Raw genomic sequence first — 25,026 nt, 5'->3', positions numbered from 1 at the left:
ACTCTTTATAACTGTAAACTTTCACCCAGAGCATACCCGCATAGCACGTAATAAACCTTACCAGAACACTTTGGCATGTTTGCTAACTATATTTTCACAAATATTAAATAGATTTTTCTCAGATGATGTTTCTGAAGAAACTGCCTGGCCCAGCTCTGGATAAGCTGCCTGGAATTCTGGATAAGGTGAGATTTTCATCATGAACATTTTGGTGTTGAACTTTGCCCTACTGATCAGAACTAAAACTGACCAAAACAAAATGTTAAGGAACTAAATATTTATCAATATTAAGTTCAATTTGCTTAATGGTTTGGGTCAAATAACTTTTAAGAGATCATTTTTATTGTAGCTTTGGGCATTGAGAAATTTCACTGTGTAAAAATGTTTTTATCGATGCATATTTTTCCCCGTTTCATGTAATATCTTCCAAAGTACTTAAATTGTGACTGTGAAGCACACTCATATCCTGTCACCAGTTTAGTTTTGGTAGAAATTGTGTATTTGCAACATGCCATTCTTCAATTATAGTTAGCCATTATAATTGTTCAGTTGGATGCAATGTCCACCTAATGAATGAATTAGTTGTTTCAACAAGATGGTAAATTGAGCACTAACATGGTGTAATTCAAATAGTAATGAACCTTAGGATCCTAGATCTAACTTCCTGCAGTTTAAAGGGACAATTCACACAGAAATTCTAATTCTGTCATCACTTACTTGCCCTATATTCCTACTTGTTCCTCTGAACACTGGAAGGTATGAATGTCATAAACCAAACAGAATACGCCACCCATTTACTTTTGTAGCAGGAAAAATAAATACTGTGGAGTAATTGGTGTCCAATCATTATGTAAGTAAACTACTACTGATTCATGGGGAAATTGGTGTTTTGGAGCAAAACGTGGATACAAAAAATGTTTTACTGAATTATATGTCTTGCTTGTGATTTTGGCCCACTATCTTGTGAATGTGATGCATGATAGGATATGCTTAACTGTATAAAAGGTCTGAAAGGGTATCCAGAATTGTAGATTTAGTGTGCATTAAGTGACTTGTACTTTTTTAACCTCTTTTTGTAAATCTGGGACAGTCCTGTTGTGTACACACACATTTAATTTGCCAGGACTACAATTTGTGACTATTTGAACAGACCTGTTGTCATTTAGCAGCTTCACCGTGAGATCTGTTTGTAGGTCAAAGGTTGGGATTGTTATTGTTTCAGAGATGAAGTTCCATGTTGGACACTAGATAGCGCAATGTTCAATAGTATGCATACTTCCCTGTTAGTGAAATCAGAAATGGTCAAGATTTCCCTGCAGCAGATGTTTTAACTACACCATTATGGCAAATCCCATTATACATTTGCAGAAATTAATGTTTGAGGAATTCCATTCAAATGTCAACCTTGCCATGAAAAAAATGAGATTTTTGCCAAAATATCAAAACAGTTTCTGCGCTTTTTTGTGTAAGCAAGTATTTTAGAGTACTGTAAAAATGCTTTACAATGTCTCTGTTAATGTTTTCAAACTATTATATTTCAAGAGTTCCCACTTAGATATGCTTGGCGTATAAAGCAGGTTTGGCATGCTGTCCCGGGAGAGAACCCTGAGCTCGGAGATATTTGAGCCCTGGGCTCCCGCCCGGTCGATAAGCATAACAGGAGATGCGAGATCAGGTAGGTCTCGAGAGCTCCCCCTTTTAGAAAAGGGAGGAAAAGGAGGAGAAGGGGTGGAAGGGGGGATTCTTCCAAACGAAGAAAAAACATTAGGGAGAAAATGATCCATTTATAGTAAACTAGGATCACTCTGATTGGATAATTACTGATTACAGATGAGTGGCCAGACGTGCTCAATCATATCACGTGCTCCTCTCGAAATTGGTTTATGAAACTTCACTTAATTTACCAAAATCACACAAGTGCCGATTTCACATCTGTCACATCATAACAGAATGACGTCACATCCATAACGAACCTTTTTCCTCATAAATGCAAAAATCTCAAATAAAATAAAATCAATCATGTTTGAGCCAACTCTTAAATTTTTAATTAGCATTATTTCTTTTGTGTTGTGCAGTTTAATTCACAGAATTTCTACAAAGTATGTTGTATACTGTAAAGTCGCTATACGTTAAAGTATCTATAACGCATGTTTATTTTCCTTTATTAAAAATATAAATAAAGATTTACAGATTGATATTTTTCTGCTCCCATAACTCTGTGGTCAGTTGTTCTGAAAAATATAAATAGATGTTTCAATATAATGTCAACATATACTTTCTATATGAATTTATGTTTCGAGTTTTTACTGCAAACGTCACATCCTATAACGCTTGAACTGCTCTTATATAATTTGTAGATTATTCATAGTCATATTTTTTAGGAGAATTTTAAAATAGTTTTTCTGTCTGGCTTGAGTCTACATGAGTAAAAATAAAGCAGTTACTGACATGGCTCATGGTTTCACAGTCGCACTTTGTTCATTAAGAAGAGAACAGTGTAATGATGGCAAGTGAAAAAAAAAAAAAAACGTTTAGCTTGTTGAACATTTAGGTTTGGTTGTTCACAAGATAATCTTTGAGCCAAACTCATCTGCCCCAATACTGATCACAATCCTAAAACTGATAGCTTTAAGGAAATTGCGGGTACTGCAATGTGCCTTTTAATAGCAGCACTGTTACACTGATTAAACATCATAGTTTGCATCGTTTTAGATGGTTTGCTACTTTTGGTTAGTTACTTACTGATGAAGATGGAGCAAATAGTTAAAAAGCTTTGTGCCTTTTTTTAAGTCTGTGGACTTTGGAAATGACTAATCAACAGATAAAAAGCGGATATGATGCTTCCCTTTTTAAAACATGATATTTCTAAGAAATAGCTTGTGGGTTTTTCGCTAGCTAAAAATAACCACTGAGTGGAGAAACTATGGCGTCACCTTGTAGGCCAATCGGCTGCCAGCACAAAACTGGTTCCTTTGATTAAAATCCCCATAAGATTTTCCCATAGGCTTAAGGTTCATTTTGTCCATCCAGATAACCCTCACACAATAATAGAATTTATCACTTTTGGGTCGTAAATGCTAACATAAGACCTGAAAGGCTAACATTAGTCTATAAACAGACTATAATTACTTCAGGGCACTTGCCTGTTACGTCAGCACCACCCTGCTTCTGACCACTTTTCAAGCTTATTTTTGTCCATGACAAAGATTTACTCTCAGAATCAGAATCAGTTTTATTGCCAAGTGTGCTTCACACACACAAGGAATTTGTTTTGGCTACAGAAGCTTCCAGTGTACATAAAGTGACAAGTGACAACACAAAATAAATCTGAAAAAATTAAATAATAATAATAAAAAAAGATAAACATTAAACAGATGCGGTTAGTGAAGAAACCTGGATGTTGAGTTGTATGTACAGATTGTTATAAATATACAGGTTATAAGGTGCTGTGTACAAGTGCGAATGTAGAAAGTATTGCATTGTATATTGATATAAGGTGCTGTGTACAAGTGCGAATGTAGAAAGTATTGCATTGTATATTGATATAAGGTGCTGTGTACAAGTGCGTATGAGAAAGTATTGCACATATTTATTGCACAGTAGGGGGATATTTAACTGTTCATAAGGTAGACAGCCTGAGGAAAGAAACTTTTCCTGTGTCTGGCTGTTTTTGTGCTTGGTGCTCTGAAGCGCCGACCAGACGGTAACAGGTAGTGTGCTTTGTGTGAGGGGTCCAGAGTGATTTTGCGAGCCCTTTTACTCACTCTGGAAGAGTACAGTTCTTGAAGTGTTGGAAGGGTTGTGACTGATTCGTTCAGCAGTCCGGACTATTCGCTGTAGTCTACGGAGGTCGGTTTTGGCAGCTGAGCCGAACCAGACAGTGACTGAAGTGCAGAGGATGGATTGGATGACAGCTGAGTAGAACTGTACGAGCAGCTCCTGTGGCAGGTTGAACTTCCTCAGCTGACGAAGGAAGTACAGTCTCTGCTGGGCTTTCTTCACAATAGAGTCTATATGAGTGTCCCACTTCAGATCCTGAGAGATGGTGGTGCCCAGGAACCTGAATGACTCTACTGCAGCCACAGTGCTGTTCATCATGGTGAGTGGGGGGAGTGCAGGGGGGTTTCTCCTGAAGTCCACTATCATCTCCACTGTTTTGAGCGTGTTCAGCTCCAGGTTGTTGTATCTGCACCATAACGCCAGCCGCTCCACCTCCTGTCTGTATGCAGACTCGTCACCGTTCTGGATGAGGCCGATAACAGTAGTGTCGTCTGCAAACTTAATGAGTTTGATGGAGGGGTCTTTTGCAGTGCAGTCGTTGGTGTACAGGGAGAAGAGCAGTGGAGAAAGAACACATCCCTGGGGGGCACCAGTGCTGATGGTGCGGCTGTCGGATGTGATTTTGCCCATTCTGACTAGCTGCTGTCTATCTGTCAGAAAGCTGGTGATCCATTGACAGACAGAGCTAGGAACAGAGAGCTGGGCCAGTTTGTACTCAAACAGTGATGGGACGATGGTGTTAAAGGCAGAACTGAAGTCCACGAACAGAATCCTTGCGTAGTTCCCTGGTTTGTCCAGATGTTGTAGGGTATAATGCAGTCCCATGTTGACTGCATCATCCACAGACCGGTTTGCTCTATAGGCGAACTGCAGGGGGTCCAGCAGGGGTCCAGTGATGTCCTTCAGATATGCTAGCACCAGTCTTTCGAATGACTTCATGGCCACAGATGTTAAGGCCACAGGTCTGTAGTCATTGAGTCCTGTGATCTTTGGCTTCTTTGGGATTGGGATGATAGTGGAGCGCTTAAAGCAGGATGGAACTTTGCGCTGTTCCAGTGATCTATTGAAGATATGTGAGAAAATGGGAGCCAGCTGGTCAGTGCAGGTTCTCAGACAGGCTGGTGAGACACCATCTGGCCCTGGTGCTTTCCTTCTCTTCTGTTTACTGAAGATCTGACGCACATTATCCTCACTGATCTGAAGTTCAGGGGGGGAGAGCAAGATGGCTGGAGGTGTTGATGGCTATGTAGGGAGATGGTCCGGGCTTTGTTGATGCGGTTTATCTCGGTTTATTATATTATAGTCCAGTTTATTATAGTATAGTACAGTTTATTATATTATGGTATTATAGTCCACACTATATATATATATATATATATATATATATATATATATATATATATATATATATATATATATATATTCATATATTTATTATCTATTATAATAATATTATATATATTTATTTTTAACAAAATTCTGCGCAGAAATCGCAAAAAATGTGCGCAGATTCCGTCTGGTCCTAGCCATGACTCATGGTTTCAGTGTTACTTCATGTCTATTACAAGAATTCTTTTTTTAGGCCAAACAAAGCACACAATCCTAAAACTACAACTTTGAGAAAATGCAATGTGCCCTTTAAAGACAGCAATATTACAATGCAGAAAAACAGTTACAATGCTGAAAAATTATTGCCGTATGTTAATGGCTAATGGTTTGCTATGCAGTAAAAAAAATACCTGCCCATATATTTTTGATTCATATTTCGTGATTCAATATCCATCCATACTTTATTAGTGTTTTCAGCTTATGGTTTGAATTGCATTATGGGATGTTGATCTCTGCTCTGTCGATTTCGATGTTGAAAATTCAACTGTACAGTTTAACAAAGTGACTTTAATTGACATTTTTGGTCGTTTGAAATTATATGAAATAAATTGAAATTGAATTAAAATGTATAAGAAATAATGTATAGAGAAATTTAATAATGTATATAGCAATTCAAAAGCATGAATAGACTGGGAAAAATAAAAGCTTGAATTACAAAATATGGAAAACCTGCTAATTTATGGATATTTTTTACAGTGTACTATAGAGTTACTCACTGATGAAAATTAAATGCAAATGATTAAAATGCATTGTGACCGTTATAAACTCTGTCTCGGCAGAAAAAAACAGGTTACAATCCTTCAAAAATTAGCTTCAGGGTTGTTGTTGTTGTTGTTTTGTTGTTGTTTTTTCTAGAGCTGAAAATAACCACTGAAGTTAGCAATGACAGAGAAACGGGCAAATAATTAAATACAAACCCTGTTGAATGAAACAAACAAACAAATGCACTTATTTGCCAAGCTCATATTTTATTTCCAGCAAAATACAGAAAATACACTCAATGTTTCAAAATGTTTAAACTAAGAAAATTCAATTTAAAGAAAAAATTATGCAGTTGCAAATTTGCGAAAAAAATAAAGATGAGACAGAAAAGGCTTAAAAACTATGTGTGACTAAAAAGAACCCGCATTTTACAGCTAAACCAATAACGTGTGTGTATATAACTACAAATGATCTTAGTGAGGCAGAGTCTTTTAATAGTACGAATAGGCAGAGGTCCAAAATAATAAGTATTTAAATTATTTAGTTTTATCACTGAAACAAAACTTTCCTATCCCCAACCAGGTCCAAAATTAATATGAATTTTGCAAATAATATAAATCTTTCATTGGTTTTCTACAGTTAGACAGTATTAATTAGAGGTGGGCGATATGACCTAAAATTAATATCACGGAATTTTTCATCTTTTGAATGGTGACGGTATAATATCATGGTATTACTTTAAATACCAAAATATTATACATCTCAAGGAAGAACGAACAAAAGAAAGTCTCACTTCTATCACTCTTTAAAAGTTTCGGTTTGGGTCATTGTAAATGCTCAGTCTCGTTATGAGCTGATCTTCATTTCTCTGTGTTGGTGGAATAAAGCAGGCGAGTCAGCCACACCAATTTATGAGCAGACAGAGCAGGATTCTCGCGATGACCACCAGCGCAATACTGCTCTTTGTTATGAGCCGTAGTTTCAGTGTAAACTTAGTAAAGGCGAGTTTCTTTGGCGATGATGTGTACAGTGTTAGACTTTATATTTAGCGGACATTTGCGCTGAACACGCGGTGAATGCAACGCATCGAGATTCGGGCATCTTCTCCGAAAACACTCGATTGATCTCAGCTGGCGGATCAACATTTACCTCATGTTATGATCGCTGTCATCTGCGCCATTATTATTATTATAACTTTAGGTGAGGTTTGCAAACCTGTGCACTTTTCACTCATGCGACCAAAATGGTTGCAATTTCGAGCCCTGTAGTATAAGGACAGGTATACCACAACTGAACGTTTGAAGAAAATTGAATGCCTTATTATTTAGAATTAACTATTATTGATGTAAATGCAACGGTTCAAGGTGCATAATTGATTTATTACGGTATTGACGGTATCAGAAAATCCATGTCGTGGCGCAATGTCACACCGGTGATGACTATGACACCGGTGTACCGCCCACCCCTAGTATTAATGTTATTTTAGGCACTTAATACACTAGGTTTGCTTCATAAAAAATTTAAATATTATGATTAAGACTTGAAGAATGTGCAAAAATCTCATGGGCAAAAGACATGGGTGAAAATCAATATTACAGTACGCCTGTGATTTTCAGCTTTCAGGTAATACAGCCCTAATGTACAAGGTTCATACGGTCATGGAAAACCTGGAAAAGTCATGGATTTTTGACATGGCATTTTCCAGGCGTGGAAAAGTTTTGTAAAATCAGAAAAACCCACAAAGTTTTGGAAAAGTCATGGAAATTAGCTTAACAAATATCTGTATACTTGAATTAGGGCTGCGCGATACTGGAAAACTCTGACATTACCATATTTTGTATTTCTGTGATGTATGTTGCGATGTGAATACAATTTCACCAGATGATTTAACAGGTTTATTTGGATTGATTGGGGGATTTTGTAGGGGAGTGAATCTCGAATAATATATAACAAATAAATGACAAGCATAGATAAATAAAATATAGTAAAGATAAAAGTGAATGATGGTTTTCAGGTATTCACTATTCTGGTACAGATATTCAATAATGACTGCATAGCATAGAATTCATTGATTATTATTTAATCTTTATTAAAGTTGCTATAAATTTCTTGTGGCCGGATGTTTTAAACTCTGAAAGATTGAAATATTCACTCAGTCACAGGCCTTAAAGGGACATTTCACTCAGAGATTAAAATGTACTCACTATTTACTCACTTGTTTCAATACTGTAGGAGCTATTAAATTATATTATTTTTGAGTTCATTTTAAAAAAAGAACAAAAAAAAACTCAAATGTTTGAAACAAGTGAAGGGTGTTATGAAAATGGTATGTCATTTTAGGGTGAACTATCTCTTTAAAACTGCCTGCAGATGATAAACTTTTACCATGTTATTATGATTAAACTCTAATCCCATTATTGCATATCCTGCGATGTGACTATGTGGATGCACACATTGCCATCGATGCTGAAACCATATATTGTGCAGCTCTAACTTCACTATAGGTTAGTTTTCTTTACTTCTTTTCTGTCCTTGGCCAAAAACTTGCTCTGACATTGTTAGCGCTGGGTAAGCATTATCAAAATCAATTTGACATAGATGTAAAAACAAATTTAAACAAAATAGATTGTTGTGTTTTCTTTGATATGCTGTAATAAATTTGAATGTCATTTTTTTTTACTATTTACCAAGACATTACATGAAACATTACATCATGAAAATGTACTTGAAAATTCCGGAAAAGTCATGGAGTTTTAATAGTAAAAATGTGTATGAACCCTGAATGTAAATCACTACTTATCCTTAACTTATTAACATAACTTATCCTAAATTAATACAAACAACTATTCTCATGAATAAACATGTATCTTTCTTTTTATAAACATGTATCCACAGATGGATCTAAAACTGATCCATCAGATCTCTAACGTTTTTGTCATTTGGGTTGTGTTAAAAATCTTAATACACATTCATACAAAGTAGGGCTGGGCGATATGGCAAAAAAAAATCTAGTTTTATAAAGTTTGACCAATTCACGATTTCGAATTTAATTTAATTTTATTTTTTTATTGTGTAACTAGTCAACTTAAAACATTACAACAACATGACTGAAGTAACATTCTCCTTATAAGTAACTTGAAAAACCATCTGGTTAAGGAACATTGTATTTTTAATGGCCATGCCATACAAAAATTGGTCAACAAGGTATAAATAAATGTAAAACAAATTCACGAGTTAAATGTCGCTGCAGAAGACTTAAAAAATATATGTGTAAATATTACATATGCAGGAATACAGAGGAATTTTTTTGCAAGTTTTGCTGAGCCTAGGAAAGATTGGCTGTCAGCTCGGCTTTGACTTTGTCTTCTTCTGATTGAATGACAGGTTGTAATGCTGCTGCCGTTTTCTTAAAAAGATACAATGGAAGAAGGACTGAGCATGGAAACTGTAAAGCCTAATTTAACCCAATGCGTGAAGTCGTGCACGTATAGCAGGAGCAAATACAAGCACCAGATGTGTGTCTAATATAAAATAATAGATTTATTCTATTTTTCTTTTTCCCCTTCTTTTAAATACCGATCGATATCTTGACCATCCACACAGCCGTGACTTAGTAAAGCGTGAAGTCATGTAGGATTTTACTTGTTGCATTAGTCTGAATGTAAATCCCCTCGTCAGGCAGCGCTGGAGTAGCGTGAGACCACAGCGCGTTTGATGCAAAGGTTTTAACAAAAGAAAAATACACAACTTAAGACACTTAAATGCTTGTATTTGTTGTATTTGCACCAGCTCTGCGATGCATGCCCTCCAACTTCATGCATTGGGTGAATTAGGCTGTCCAGTCTCTGTGATCAGTCCATCACTACCATGATTGAAACCCAGACAGGCAGTCAGGCAGAGTAATACAGAGAGTGAACCAAAGTGCATTGGTGCAATTATAATGTATCTAATAATTTTATTTAAAAAAAAAATCGTGATTCCTTGGTTTAATATAAAATTAAACCGTCCTAAAACGTAAATTTGAATTAATCGTAAAAATCGGCCAGCCCTAATACAAAGTATGTGATAGTTTTATATTTCTCAGCAATATCACCTTTTTGTTTTGACAAACATGAGTGTGGGTGGCTAAATAAAGGCATTTGCTGTACAGCTTGGGCCAAACTGTGAACATTGTGGGCAGGAATGGAAAATAAATAAAGCAGCTCACATTCTCACATCAAGACAGATTCACAGAAGCTGTTTGTTCACCCAACAGATAAACCACAGACCTCTACAGCTAAATATATCGGACTGCTGCAGGTTTCATTATTGTTCTATAAAGGGGTCAGGGGCCTCATTGAGCGATGATTCAGTCTACTTTTTATAACCGCTAACACCTTTAAAGAAAAGAGATGTGTTTTTTGCTCTTGTTTGTTAAAAAGTCTATTTAATAACGTATATTCTGATGATGATTTTTAAAGAGTAATGGTAAAATTACAGCACTTTTGTATTTACGACAGTCTTGAATATTTAATGCTTATATTTTGGAAATTTTCTGTTAAAAGTTTGATGATGATTGAAACAGAATTTGCAGAAGTTGAGCAACATTTCTTTTGCATTTACTGCAAACTGAGATGCTGAAACCACTTGATCGGCTTGTGTGCAAATAAATTTGCAGTATATGTGCAGCATGTATTTTTCTAATTGCACATCAGTTAGAGTTTGCTGTATAGTCCCACATGTGCATATTGATTTTGTGCTGCTGGGATTGCCGTCCCACTAAAGAATCCAGGATGTAACTTACAGATTTAAATAATAATAATAAATCAAATCTACCACTCTTCTTAATTGAAGCTTGATGTGTTGCCATGGAAACTAAATAGAATACCGTGGAATGTTCTAAATCAGTTCAAAAACTCACTCCAGAGAGACAGTTGAGAGATTCTAGACACACCAGAATATCTCTACATTTTCCTGCTGCATGTCTGATAGCATTACATGGACACACTGAATAAAAGTACAGCAAAAATAAATGTTAATAGTGAAAATGTAAAAATGAACTGTTGGCTGAACACTAAAACTGTTTTAGTTGCAGGCAGTGTTGGGTAAGTTACATTAAAACACTTCTAAATACTTTGTCTAAATTAGGCATGCTCGATTATGAGAAAAGTCGTAATCCCAATTATTTTGGTTAAAATTGTAATCACTATTATTTAAAATGATTATCAGTGTCATATGACCTATATGAGAGTATATGTATGTGTATATATACGTAGAGTAACAAATCTAATGTTAAATCAAGTCTAAATCTAAGAAAAAGTCCTTAAAATTATGGAAAACAATGAAAAAAAAATACAATGGAGCAAACAAACTATTTTACGCATCTTCACTGTGTCAACTTGATTTGTTTCTTATTAAAGCTTCAAAAGTCCTTCAGTCAAGAGCAGTGAGTGATTTTGCTTTTCTTTTGTTTGATTTATAATAATAATAAGCACAGAATTTGAAATTTAATTAATTGATTGCACAATTCTATTCTGAAAAGTAAATTAATTACTGGATATTTAATAAAATATCAAGGCATTTTAATTATCTAAATTTAAACGTGCTTTTCTGATTTTATTCCTCACTGTCATGAATTTGTCTCTCAATTCTTTTTTCCTTGAGCCAAAAAAAGTTCTTTAGTTGTACATAGAATTTTTCTGCACAATATATGTTTATAACAAAAATTACAGTTATTCTTGAATTGATTTATACAGAACTGTTCGATTTGTGTATATTATAAGTAACTAAAAAATTACTTATAGATGAAAATCAATCCCTTTACTTTTTTTCAGTGGAAAAGTAATTTACTTTAATTACACCCTACACTACTAGCAGTTATGTACTGTTGTCCCAAAATTAGCTGCTTTACATTCTCACAAATCTCAAACAACTTTAATCCTGAGGCTGTGAGAGTTTCCCAGCTGGATCTTGCACTTTTTTTTGATGAAAGATGAATGATCATCTTCTAGTGGCAACAGATGCATACACCACACCATCATCTTCCTTATTAACATTCTGTAAAAAAAAAAAAAAAAAAAAAAAAAAATATATATATATATATATATATATATATATATATATATATATATATATATATATATATAAATATAATGTTAAAATTAATTGAACACTGAATGAGATGCAGTTTGAGGTCATAACATGTTTTTTTCTGATAACTTAAACTGACCTCTGGTTAATTTGGATCGTAAAGCAAGTTTGCAAATCGGACTAAAATAGCAGGATGACTTGATCTGAGATATGAGATTACCGCATGTACATGTTTGTTGTGAAAGACAGTTTAGGAAATGAAATGCTTTGTTAAATGATACACAATACTTGCTGTGGACTGTTTGTACAAAAATTACCCTTTTTAATGTGTATTTTTAGCGACTTATTCAGTTTCATCTTTTGAGTGGATTTTTTAAGTGACAGTATTCAAGTTGCTTAAGGCATAACTATCTTTTTTATACATGTTTCATCAAACAAGCTTTTTTAATTTTTGAAAAGTGTCTGCATCTCATGTGCAGCATACAATTACCCCATATTAGCATATAACAATATGTGTGCATAACTTCTGTAAATTATATTAGTATTACTTCACTAAAAAATCTCAATTAGGATATTGGCCAATGCCTAAAATATACACTCTGAAATTGTGCTAAAGCTGGGGTGAAACCTTTTTAAAGTATTTTTGTATTTAAAAGGTCCATATTTTCTCAAAATGTTAATAAAGTACATAAAATATAAGCAGTTAGTAAATATTTTCAGTATCTCCTACACTTGAAATGACAATCTAATCCTGTATATTTGTATATAGCCTACTCCCGAGCAGGTTTGAGCTACCAGACCTGTTGCGACAACTCCTTGATGAATGAAATAAACAGGCAAATAATGTATAAGCACCTTACAAAAATCATAATAAACAATAAACAACAATACACACGAACAACTAAGAGCATAATTTGAAGTGTTAAATGACGGGTATTGCATGACAGTAATGTAAATAGGAGATAAGTCTGATCAGATTGGAGTTTCTATGTAGTTTAACTTTATTGTGAAGCTGATTTGACACTAACAATTCTAACAATACATTGTTGTAAAAACACATTAATGATTAGTGTGACTAAATACTGCAATAATTAGAAAAATATACATTCTACATGCTGTGTGTTCGCAAGCAGCTCATGATCCTGTGGTTTCAGCATCTTGGCACAGCTTAGTTTGCAGTAAATACTAAAGAAACGTTGCTTAACTTCTGCTTCTGTTATTTTGGGTCACTATGAGAGAGATTAGCCATGGCAAATGAGAAACAGAAAGAAAGTATTTGCTTTCAGCTTCATAATAAAGTTGCTTTTATTCTACAAATACTACAATATGAAAGGCAAAACTGATCAGATTTGACTCCAATTTATATTACAACTTGTATTATGATACAATACATTATAATATATAAAAATGTGTATTATAATACACACATACATGCACGCATACTAAGGTAGAATGTTGTTGTTTTTGTCTTACAAAAGAGGACGAAAAAGCTTCCTCGGCATAACACTATAATTACAAATTGTCAAAAGATTGGTTATAAAAAAAGTAACAAGTACAGTTTTGTAGGTGTCTCCATTTAATTTCTGTAATTCGTCCATAAACATTGTTGGGTCAAAAGATACATTTACCTAATTAATAAAATAAAGATACTTCCTGCTGAACTTTTATGGATATATTTGTAGGTTTATAAATTAAATGTGTATCATAAATAGTTGTATTTTTATGAGGGCAGTATCAGTAAAATGATCTAAAGGCATCCGATGGATGCAGATGTAATATAATGTTTAGATGAGTATGTTCATGTATTAGTCTGTTTTTGTTTTTTACATTTTTCATTTTTTGTCATTTTTGTGGTTTAAAAATAGTAAGCTTTTTGGACATACGTTTCACATATTCACTGTATTTTAAGTTCGTAACCTTCAGACTGCACATTGATCTGGATGTGTGATTAATTTTTATTACATCTTTATTTGCAAAATAATATACTAAATAATAAGAATATGATCATTTCAGCTCTGTCATACAAGCACGCAACTATAAATCTGACTTATTGCTACTGACTGCTGATATAATGTGGAGACACAAATAAAAATGTATGAATGTATAGATGATCTTACCGATTTCTGTGCTTTTCTTTTGTAGAAGGTTGGATCTGCATATGTGATCTCTCTTTCTCTAGCTGTTTAATGCAAAAAAATGACCAAGTTTGTTTTAATATATAGTTTAAATGTTTTATTTTTAATATTACGTTTTAATGCATACCTTGATCAGTTTTCCTGCATTTTCTGTAGATCCAGAAGATCAAGACAACCCCAGCAATTACTAACAGAAATCCAGCAGCAGCAGCAGAAATCAACACCATCAGGGAGGCTAAAATGATAAATAAAAGATTATGAAAATTTGATCTATAGAGCTCTATAAATAAACACATTTACCACTACTGTACCTTCACATGTTTGCCAGAGTGTGTTGGTGTCCAGATGTGTGGTCTGGTTGCTGATGGAGTTGTTGATTACACAGCTATAGATGTTTTTATCCTGATATTCCACCTCCAGAGGTAGAGAGAGACTGATGCTGAGATCAGACACACTGATGCTGGACAATAAACTGTTTCCTTTGTACCAGGAGAGACTCACAGCGCTCACATTCACCACTGAACACAACACTGAACAACACTGCACTGAAGAAGATGAAGAACAGTTTCTGATGAGGACAGGAACAGGCAGACGAGCTGGAAAATAAATAAATACTATTATCAGTTAAAATTATTTAATGTGTTGAGTGAGGAGTTTGTGATGTCATTTAGTTGGTGTTAATTGTGGTTTCAATTTTTAAAGATCTAAAATTGTAGTGCCATTTGTAATGTCAATGTAATAATTAACTAAATATTTAGACGGATTGTAGGCTGAAGACAAAAGTAAAGTTTGTGTAGCTGAAATAATAAGAAATCATTATTGAACTCACCATAAACAGAGATGTTGAAACTCTTGCTCAGGCTGTTGGTCTGTAGTTGATAAACTCCAGCATGTTCAGATCTGATGTTTGTGATGGTCAGAGATGCAGTTTGATGATCCACCTTCAGTCTGTCTCTGAATCTCCCATCAAGTACATCTTCATATACAGTGATGCTGTCAGTCATTACACTGATTTCTGCTATTGAAGTGTTTTCTCCAAAACTCCACAGAATCAGATCATCACCTGTCAGCTCAGTAAAACCAGTGTGTAAAGTGACTGAATCTCCCTCCGTCACTGACACTGACTCTCCAAACACACCTGAAAAAAAGAGAGTTTGTCTCAAATATCATGAGAATTTAAAAATGTTAACAAAATTCTATATTGTTATTATATAAATTATAATAGAATTATTGTAAAATATTATATAAATTATCTACATAAATCTCTATCTATCTATCTATCTATCTATCTATCTATCTATCTATCTATCCGTCTGTCCGTCTATCATCTATCCATCTATCTATCTATATATCCATCTATCCATCTATATATATATATAAATAAATATATATATATATATATATATATATATATATATATATATATATATATATATATATATATATATATATATATATATATCTTACCACCCAGTTGCCACAAACTCAGGAATAATAAAACAACAGTTTGAACCATTTTCTTTAGTCGCTGAGGCACCAGGACTTCTGAAAGCAGACTGATGACTGCATGTGAATCCACCCCAGCAGGATCTGATTTTCTCACTATCCTTCCGTTGACATGCATTAGCAGTGATCACACATAGTAGCTACATATTAATTTAGCTTTATATATATATATATATATATATATATATATATATATATATATATATATATATATATATATATATAAGGAGATAAGTATTTAAGAGATAAGATAGAAATTTTCACAGTATGTCTGATAATATTTTTTCTTCTGGAGAAAGTCTTATTTGTTTTATTTCGGCTGGAATGAAAGCAGTTTTAATTTATTGAAAACCATTTTAAGATCAAAATTATTAGCCCCTTTAAGATATATATTTTTTGATAGTCTACAGAACAAACCATCGTTATACAATAACTTGCCTAATTACCCTAACCTGCCTAGTTAACCTATAGTTAAGCCTTTAAATGTCACTTTAAGCTGTATAGAAGTGTCTTGAAAAATCTTATTTACTGTCATCATGACAAAGATAAAATAAATCAGTTATTAGAGATGAGTTATTAAAACTATTATGATTAGAAATGTGTTGAAAAAAAAATCTGTTATCAAAAATAAACAGGGGGGCTAGTAATTCTGACTTTAACTATATATACACACACACACACACACACACACACACACACACACACACACACACACACACACACACAGTAGTCAACATTTCAAGAATGGAAGTTATTGAACATTTTTGGGAAACTTTGATGAAAGATTTAGATCAACTTTAAATGCTGACTACTGTAAATAGATACTCTGATTGGTGCATGCCATACAAAATTCCGTTTGTGGGGAAGCATATACATAATAATTAACCTATAAACACAGCTTAGAGTCGAGAATATTTACTCTCTAGCAAATTCTTGCCACTGACCTTATAAATAATTCTCAGAGACTGGACAAAGATAGGCCATGACTCTTTACGTACTCCAGCGCCTCCTAGCTGGGACTTTACATTGTTCTGACTATTTATGCCACTTACTACGTCAGAACCAGAACACAGATCTATATTAGCCTACTTTCGCTTTCATTTAACCAGCTTTGTTGCGCGAAACTAAGAAGTAGCCATTACTATATTTTCATATGGGTAAATAAGTTACAGTTGTCTTTTTCATTAAAATATTTTTTAAATAATTTTTCTAACTTTAGTTCTACCCTAAACTCGAAAAACAGTGTAACTTGACGCATTAGGGCGGTGTTTTCAACTCAGGCAGGAAAAGAAGGACACCATTACAGATTCATTCGCAGCAGACCGACAACTGTGCGACAGATTTAACCTCTGCAGAGAAAATGGCGAGATGGTGTTTTGCGCCCATTCTAGTTTGTGTGTTCATTCGTGGTAAGAATTGTATTTGTTTTTGTGCAGTTTCAGAATTTTGAATTTTAAATATCACAAAGAGCAGTTTTGTTGAAAATCAACGTTGCATTTTCCATCAAATCTTGTTTGTTTTTGTATTCAGTACTTTTAAATGTAGTTATATTTTGTTCGATTTTATACAACAACGATTGCGCTATTAGTTTTTGTTCTTCTTCTTCCTCTGTAGAAAATGGCGGACAATTGTGACGCTTGTGATCGTTCTTTCGTACTCCAGCAAATATGTTCTATTCCTGTCTCTCATAATGATCTGTTTTTACCATGAAACGTGTTTTCCAGAGAATGTTTTCCGCTGGATATTTAGTTTAACTTTTGACATCGTAAGATATTCGGTTTCACATCACTGATCATTTCCTGGTTTGACCTCATCCAACCAACTTTGTAATACACATAATACACATATTACACTTACTTTATTATTATTTAAATGTATTTGATTGTTTATTATTATTATTATTTACATAATTTTTACAAATGTGTCATTTAGCTGTAAATTAATTAAATATATGCTATTAATAGTGAAATGTTCCAGTCTTTGAACAAGCTTTGTTTGTGGGTTATACATTTTACATATTTTTAGTGCATATACTGTGCTGCAGGCTAATGTATTAAAATAATATTTTTTTTTTCTTTAGAATATAAAAAGGGCCCTTAATAGGCTTTTTCTTTTACTATTTCTTAAAAAAAATGTAATATATACTTCATACTGCCAATTGCTAAATATTTTTCCTTGTAATGCATAAGGCTTTTTTTAGAGCTTTTTCTTTTCATTTTTTATATTGAATATAAGCTTTCTTTTAAATATTGCATTGTGCATTGAAAGGAACTAGAAAAGCAAAGTTTGTAGACAAATTTTATGGTGACTTGAGTGAAAATAAGTTCTAAAAAGGTCAATTAAGCCTTGTGTAGTATCTGAGTTGAGCGTAATTTATGCCGGAACAAGGCGGATCCTTTAGGGGAGAGCGGGGCACAAAGTAACACTTTTTGGTTTTGCTCAAATAATGAACAAAGTAATGGGGTTAGATAAACCATATTATTTTTACCAATAAAACACAAGCCTCTCCTACAAATGAGCACTGAAAGTATGATCAACGGACCTATGGTTTCTGTGCAGTGTTGCCAGAAATGGCAGGAGAATAAATGTTACTATTTACCCCACCTGCGGGGCAAGTTGTAACAGACAGAGGGTTAGTTGTAACACATGCATTTAAAGGCAGATTACACACAATTAATTTAAATTCAGTTTACTTTAAATAGTAGCTATATTTCCTCAATAATTGGCTCATTTCTTTTTATTCTACATAGCACAGTATGTTTATTTATTTGTTTATTTGAATCTATTTGCATTATTATCCATTTATCCATTATTATTATTATTATTATTATACAATGCATTTATTAGCATAATTAGCAAAAAAAATTATATAAAAAAAACATTTTCTATTAAAAAACATTTTATTTAAAAAGTTCCCAACATTACATTCAAAATTCAAAAATTGTTTTGTTTGTTTAACTGGTGTCCAACAGTATGTGGCTAAATAGTAACACCCTGTTACAACTAACCAAAATGGTTTAATCTTTTAGCCTAGAAGACGGTAATCACAACAATATAAGATTTTATCTTCATACTTTCACAGATTTTTTTTTAAATAAAAAAATATTGACTATAATAAAAACTACTTGTATGCGGCAAAAATGGTTTCTCCTGTGTTTCTCATCCAAATTTCGCCAATCTTTTTCAATAATTGACAGGAAGACATCTGCTGTGGTGAAAACCTCAGAAGCATGCCATGGTTAACCCTGAGCAAATACCTTAAAACTCTGTGTTACATTTTACCCAGTGTTACTTTGTGCCCCGCGCTCCCCTACATCCTTATTTAATGTGCAATTTATTCTGATAGACATTTAAAGCTGACAAGATGTGCTAACTATGTTTTGGTAGATGAAACATGACAGATTAAGCTACCGATAGCACAGATCATCAGAACACCAACACCTCTGAAATCTGATCCAGCCCATATCAGTTAATTAAAATGCTCTCCATTGTAATAATTATTGTAATATTGCTCACATTTACTTAACTGTTCATGTGTGTCTGCAGGTGTGGTTGGTGAAGTGATGTCAGAGATCGAGGGAAAGTCTTTCACTCTAGACACTGGTGTAACCAAACAAAAACATGACACGATGCTGTGGTATTTTAATGGCATCTGCATTGCTATGATCAATGGAAATGACAATAATAGCTGTCTGTATTATGGTAAAGGCGGGAGATTCAGAGACAGACTAAAGAATCTGGACCATGATACTGGATCTCTGACCATCACAAACATTACATCTGAACATGCTGGACTTTATGAAGCACGGATCCGCAGAAGAGAGAACAATGGAAACACCATCAGCATTAATGGAGCTCCGCAATGTAACCCCACTAAAATCCTCAGAGAAAACAGAAACTTTGGCAACCCCGTAAAAACAGTCTGTTTGACAATCAGGGGTGAGTCATTCAATCTTATTTACCCTGAAGTATTTTTACAAACTAATTAATATAAACCGGTGTTTTCAGGGATGGGCAAAAATACATTGAAATGTATTTTAAAATAAAATACCTTAGTTTTATGTGTATTAAAATAAACTACAAAATACAGCAGCCACAAATGTATCAAAATAAAAAAATGTATTTTGTATTTTTGAAAATACTACAAAATACTTTTACAAGGGAGCATGACATTTCTTCTAAAACCTTCTATTGACAGACCTATTGGATCATTCCCTTCTCCATTAAACTGACTTACTAATTCATTTTAGCATACATTTTGTACAGATTTCATACAGAAAGTCCTGTCTTGAAGATGATTACTGTAAAACCATCTAATGCAGATAATGTGTTGGAATATAGCACTATATATTTTTGTTGTGTTTCCATCCATTGCGTGGCCAGTGAAACTGCAACAATCTTTTAACAGTCTTATATATTTAAAGGGTGATATATGAAGAGTTTATTTAAATTTTTGTTTAATAAATGTAGATTTTTTTTTGGCAATTGAAATCCTCAATACCTAGTGTTAAAACATGTACTCAAATATTCAGTTTTAGTAATTTCCATAAATCATATTTTTAATACACAACATAAAACATGATATCTCTATAAAATGGAGTTATCTGTTTTTGCAAATAAACTCTTCATACACATCCTGCTGCTGCCGTATAGACTGGAGTGTTATTAAATAATTTTGTCTCATATACTGCATTGCGCCATTTTAACATGCCTTCATTAACTATACAGAGCACCCGCAGATCAGCTACTGGCATTTGAAACTACCAATGATGTATTGCAGGTATCAGCGCTGTAGGACTTATTTGTACGTTGTTTGTCTTAAACTGGAAGAGTCTCAGTTTACTCTCTTAGTGAACACTAGCACACAGTCTTTAGGTGTTTTATATTTCTAAAGTTCCTCTGCATCACCACCTGCAGCACAGAGACTGATCATGTGCTGAAGGCTCTACATCCTGCTCTTAAGGACTGATATTTTATCCCATCTCATTTTTAAGCAAAGATGCTGATGCCAAATTATACACTAAACTACAATTAGATATTACTGATTTTAGCATTGTGCAGTATACTATTTTTAATGGTTATGGACTTGCTCCCAAATCTAACCATGCATTTGTCATTTATTTTCTTTGGGCCCTGTCATACACCCGGCGCAATAAGGCAAAAGATGTGTTTGCTGCGATTTTTTTTATTTTATTTTATTAATTTTTTTTTGCTTTTTTCAGACCAATGCAACCCTAATTTTCACACACCACGTTGTTTAAATAGTAAATCCATTTGCACCACTGTGTGGGCTATACCCAATTCACCTATAGTGCATGTCTTTGGACTGTGGGGGAAACCGGAGCACCCGGAGAAAACCCACGTGAACACTGCGAGAACATGCAAACACCCCACACAAAAATGCCTACGGACCCAGCCAAGGCTCGACCGTGCAACCTTCTTGCTGTGAGGTGAAAGTGCTACCAACTGCGCACTGCGTCACCCTATTTATTATATGCATATTGATATTTGTTTTAATAAAAACAAGTTTAGATTTGTCCACCTGTGGGGTTTTGGTGACGTCTGCATCACCTATAAGAACAGGACGTGTGTTTGGATATAACTCGTATAGCCTATATATTATATAACACACTTCATTATTATTGTTCATTTATTCATTTGGTGGAAACCAGAACTGAATTTAGAAATAGTTTTGAAAAAAAATTTGGTGCTTCACAAACAAAATATATAAGCTAATGGTTGTCTTCAGTGGAGTGCATACAACACAGTTTCCTTATTCATGAAAGTAAAGAAGGAAAGAGAGAGTAAAGAGGCAGAATGGAGGAGCCTCATTCTTTATTTTAATTGCTGATGGCCTCTTCAACTGTTTTTTTCAATTCAATTCAATTCACCTTTATTTGTATAGCGCTTATACAATGTAGATTGTGTCAAAGCAGCTTCACATAAAAGGTCACAGTAAATAGGAACAGTGTAGTTCAGTTTGTAGTGTTTAAGTTCAGTTCAGTTTAGCTCAGTTCAGTGTGGTTTAATAATCACTACTGAGAGTCCAAATATTGAAGAGCAAATCCAACGATGCGCAGCTCTACAGATCCTGAACCATGCAAGCCAGTGGCGACAGCGGAGAGGGAAAAAAACTTCACTAATGGCGGAAGTGAAGAAAAAAAACCTTGAGAGAAACCAGACTCAGTTGGGCACGATCATTTTAATTTCTCCGCTGGCCAAACGTCTTGTGCAGAGCTGCAGTCTCAGTGGCGGATGCTGGAAGCTGGCCTCAGTGAAGACTCATCTGTCCCTGTAGTGTCACAGGAATCAGTCTCATGTTCTCCACTCTTCCATGACCATCACAGTAGCTGCTCAGGATACGGCCTGGTCCAGGATATGGAAACCTTGGGATCATCTCGTTACTGATCTTGGCTCGAATCAGTGACTCTGCATAATCTGAGGGCCTCGGGAAGAGTATCCCCAGGTGGAAATGGAGAATAAAGAAAATAATTAGCGTAGCTGCTGTTCATAGTGTATATAAACAAGATGCATAACCTGTGTGGAAGCCCCCTAAGTGGTGCACTAAATGTATGCTTTACTAAACAGATAGGTCTTTAATCTAGTTTTAAATTGGGAGAGTGTGTCTGAGCCTCGGACGTTATCAGGAAGGCTATTCCAGAGTTTAGGAGCTATAAATGAGAAGGCTTGACCTCCTTTACTTGACTTTACTATTCTAGGTACTACCAGAAGCCCTAAGTTTTGAGACCTTAAAGAGCGAGTTGGATTGTAGCGGGACAGAAGATTGGTTAGATAAACAGGAGCTAGATTATTTAAGGCTTTATATGTAAGAAGCAATATTTTAAATTCAATACGAAACTTAACAGGCAGCCAATGTAAGGAGGATAAAATTGGGGTGATGTGATCAAATTTTCTAGACCTGGTAAGAACTCTGGCAGCTGCATTTTGTACTAGCTGAAGTTTGTTAATAGAGGATGCTGGGCAGCCAGCAAACAGTGCATTACAGTAGTCCAGCCTAGAAGTCATAAAAGCATGGACTAGCTTTTCTGCATCTGAGATGGATAGCATACTTCGTAACTTAGCGATATTTCTCAGATGAAAGAAAGCAGTTTTTGTGACTGTTAAATTGCTGTCTAATATGACACCCAGATCTTTTATAGTAGAGCTAACGCTAACTTTGTATCCCTCTAATTGTAGGTCGAGTTGTGAGATCTGCTGTGTACAGGGTTTAGGCCCAATAAGTAATAATTCTGTTTTGTCTGAGTTTAAGAGAAGATAATTGTTGGTCATCCAGTCTTTACGGTCAGATAAGTATGACTTAAACCATTGTAGGGCCTGTCCCTGGACACCTGTAGACTTTAAGCGATTAATGAGGAAACCGTGGTCAATGGTGTCAAATGCCGCACTAAGATCGAGTAGAACTAATAGCGAGATGCACCCTTGGTCAGCAGCTAAGAGTAAATCGTTGGTTATTTTCACTAATGCAGTTTCTGTACTGTGATGAGCTCTGAAACCTGACTGAAACACTTCAAAAACATTGTTGGTCTGCAGAAAGGAGCATAATTCAGCAGAAACAACTTTTTCTAGTATTTTAGATATAAATGGAAGGTTTGAAATAGGCCTATAATTAGCTAAGTTGCTGGGGTCCAGTTGTGGTTTCTTAATAATAGGTTTAATAACAGCTAACTTGTGAGGATTTGGAACATGGCCTAAAGATAAAGAAGAGTTGATAATGTTAAGAAGAGGTTCTCCTATAACAGGTAGCAATTCTTTCAGTTACTTTGTTGGAATTGGGTCCAATATACACGTAGCTGATTTAGAGCTATTTATAATTTTGTCTAGCTCTTCCTGTTCTATGATTTTAAAGCACTGTAGGTTATTTAGATTCAATGGCGTGTTTACTGGATCTGAAGTATAAGGCGGTGCAGAAAGTTTAATATCTCCTATTTTCTGTCTAAAGCCTTCTATTTTATCACTGAAAAAAGTTATGAAGTCATCACTGCTAATTTGCGGTGGAACGTTTTGTTCCAAAGATGACCGATTATTTGTTAATTTAGCAATGGTGTTAAATAAGAATCTAGTATTGTTATGATTATTTTCTATCAGTTTGCGGAGGTGCTCAGCCCTGGCAGATTTTAAAGCCCTCCTATAGCTGGACATACTGTCTTTGTACGCAGTATGTACTTATACCTGTATCCTGCACTTGCTGCTATTGCACTGCTGGTTAGACCGAAACTGCATTTCGTTGCCTTGTACTTGTACATGTGTAATGACAACAAAGTTGAATCTAATCTAAATCTAATCTAAAATAAATAAATAAACATATATAAACACATACAGCCCCTTACAGTCTCTGATATGTTACCAACTACAGAAGAACTACATATAGCAGACATTTCGTCTGTATTTAGGTTCAAAACAACACAAAATATAGCCTACAGTCAGTGTAAACCTCTCATCTGTATCTGTAATCTTCAGCAGCACATGTAGTCTCTGTTAGAGAGTAATTCCACCATTCCCAGTTCATATTAGTCCAAAAAGTGAAGATAATAAGTTAGTTAATCATGGCATTTTGTTCATGTTTGCTGAAAAATAATGTGCTCCTTTTTTTCCGGCTTCTCCTTTGTTTCTTCGTGCTTCACTCTCGTGTTTGTCAGTGTCTGACAGGATCAGGTTTCAAAAGCACATCAATAATCAAGCGCAGGTTATTATCATCAGCTCAAGAAGTTTGTTATTTCAGATATAATGTTGAACGCGCGCGAGCGCTAGCAAGAAAGCGAAACCGCTCGCGCCTCAGACTGGCTCGTAAAAAAACTACGGGGCACAGGGTAAATCTGCTCTTCTTCTTGGCTTTGTGGCTGTTCATCAAGACGATGACAAGGTTTGTTTGAGCCCAGATCGACCATGGCTCGTTATATATGTATATGTAATTCCGCTGTAAACTCTCGCTGTGTATTTTAAACATGGCAGGTTTTTTTGTTTTCAGTCTGGCTTGTTGCGTAAGCGAATGACGTATCTCTGTAAACCAATAGCGTTCAGCTGCGCGTGTGGCTCCGCCTTTTGGTACCCTTTCTCGTGTTTGGTACCCTTTCGAAAGGGTGCCGAAAAAGTGGTACGGTACAGTTCGGTACGCTTTTAAGGCCGTTTCCACTGTCAAAAGGCATACCGAACTGTACCGTACCACTCAGTGGAAACAGGCCATATATGTACAGATATAAGAAGGTGCTGTCCCATGTAGCATTAGGAATTTTGCATCAAAACAGCATTCAGAATTTTATCTCTGTCTTGTCATTTGTGTCTACCTTTTTTGTCTATTATTAAGCACATTTCTGCTTCACTTGATCTCATGACTACACAAAAATAAAGTAGCTGTTTGTGTCTTTAGGGGTCTGTAGTGATGGATTGGGGTCCGTCTTGGGGAAGGTTGGAGGATATGTTACACTCC

At 34.8% G+C, this 25,026-nt stretch overlaps 1 long non-coding RNA gene and 1 pseudogene across 1 annotated transcript; both read left to right on the top strand.

Annotated features, from left to right (window-relative positions):
- The window catches only part of LOC130216588 (uncharacterized), a 59,113-nt pseudogene extending 34,088 nt beyond the window's left edge, over window positions 1-25,025 (top strand).
- On the top strand, window positions 4-14,391 carry LOC130215548 (uncharacterized). Its single transcript, XR_008835727.1, has 2 exons — window positions 4-185; window positions 14,232-14,391. It is a non-coding gene; the product is annotated as an uncharacterized LOC130215548 (long non-coding RNA).
- Window position 25,026: the final 1 nt, after the last annotated feature.

The sequence above is a fragment of the Danio aesculapii genome, chromosome 22 (assembly GCF_903798145.1).
Source record: "Danio aesculapii chromosome 22, fDanAes4.1, whole genome shotgun sequence".
Lineage (NCBI taxonomy): Eukaryota > Metazoa > Chordata > Actinopteri > Cypriniformes > Danionidae > Danio > Danio aesculapii.
The sequence above is the reverse complement of the archived record's forward strand: the minus strand, read 5'-3'. Positions and strand labels throughout refer to the sequence as shown.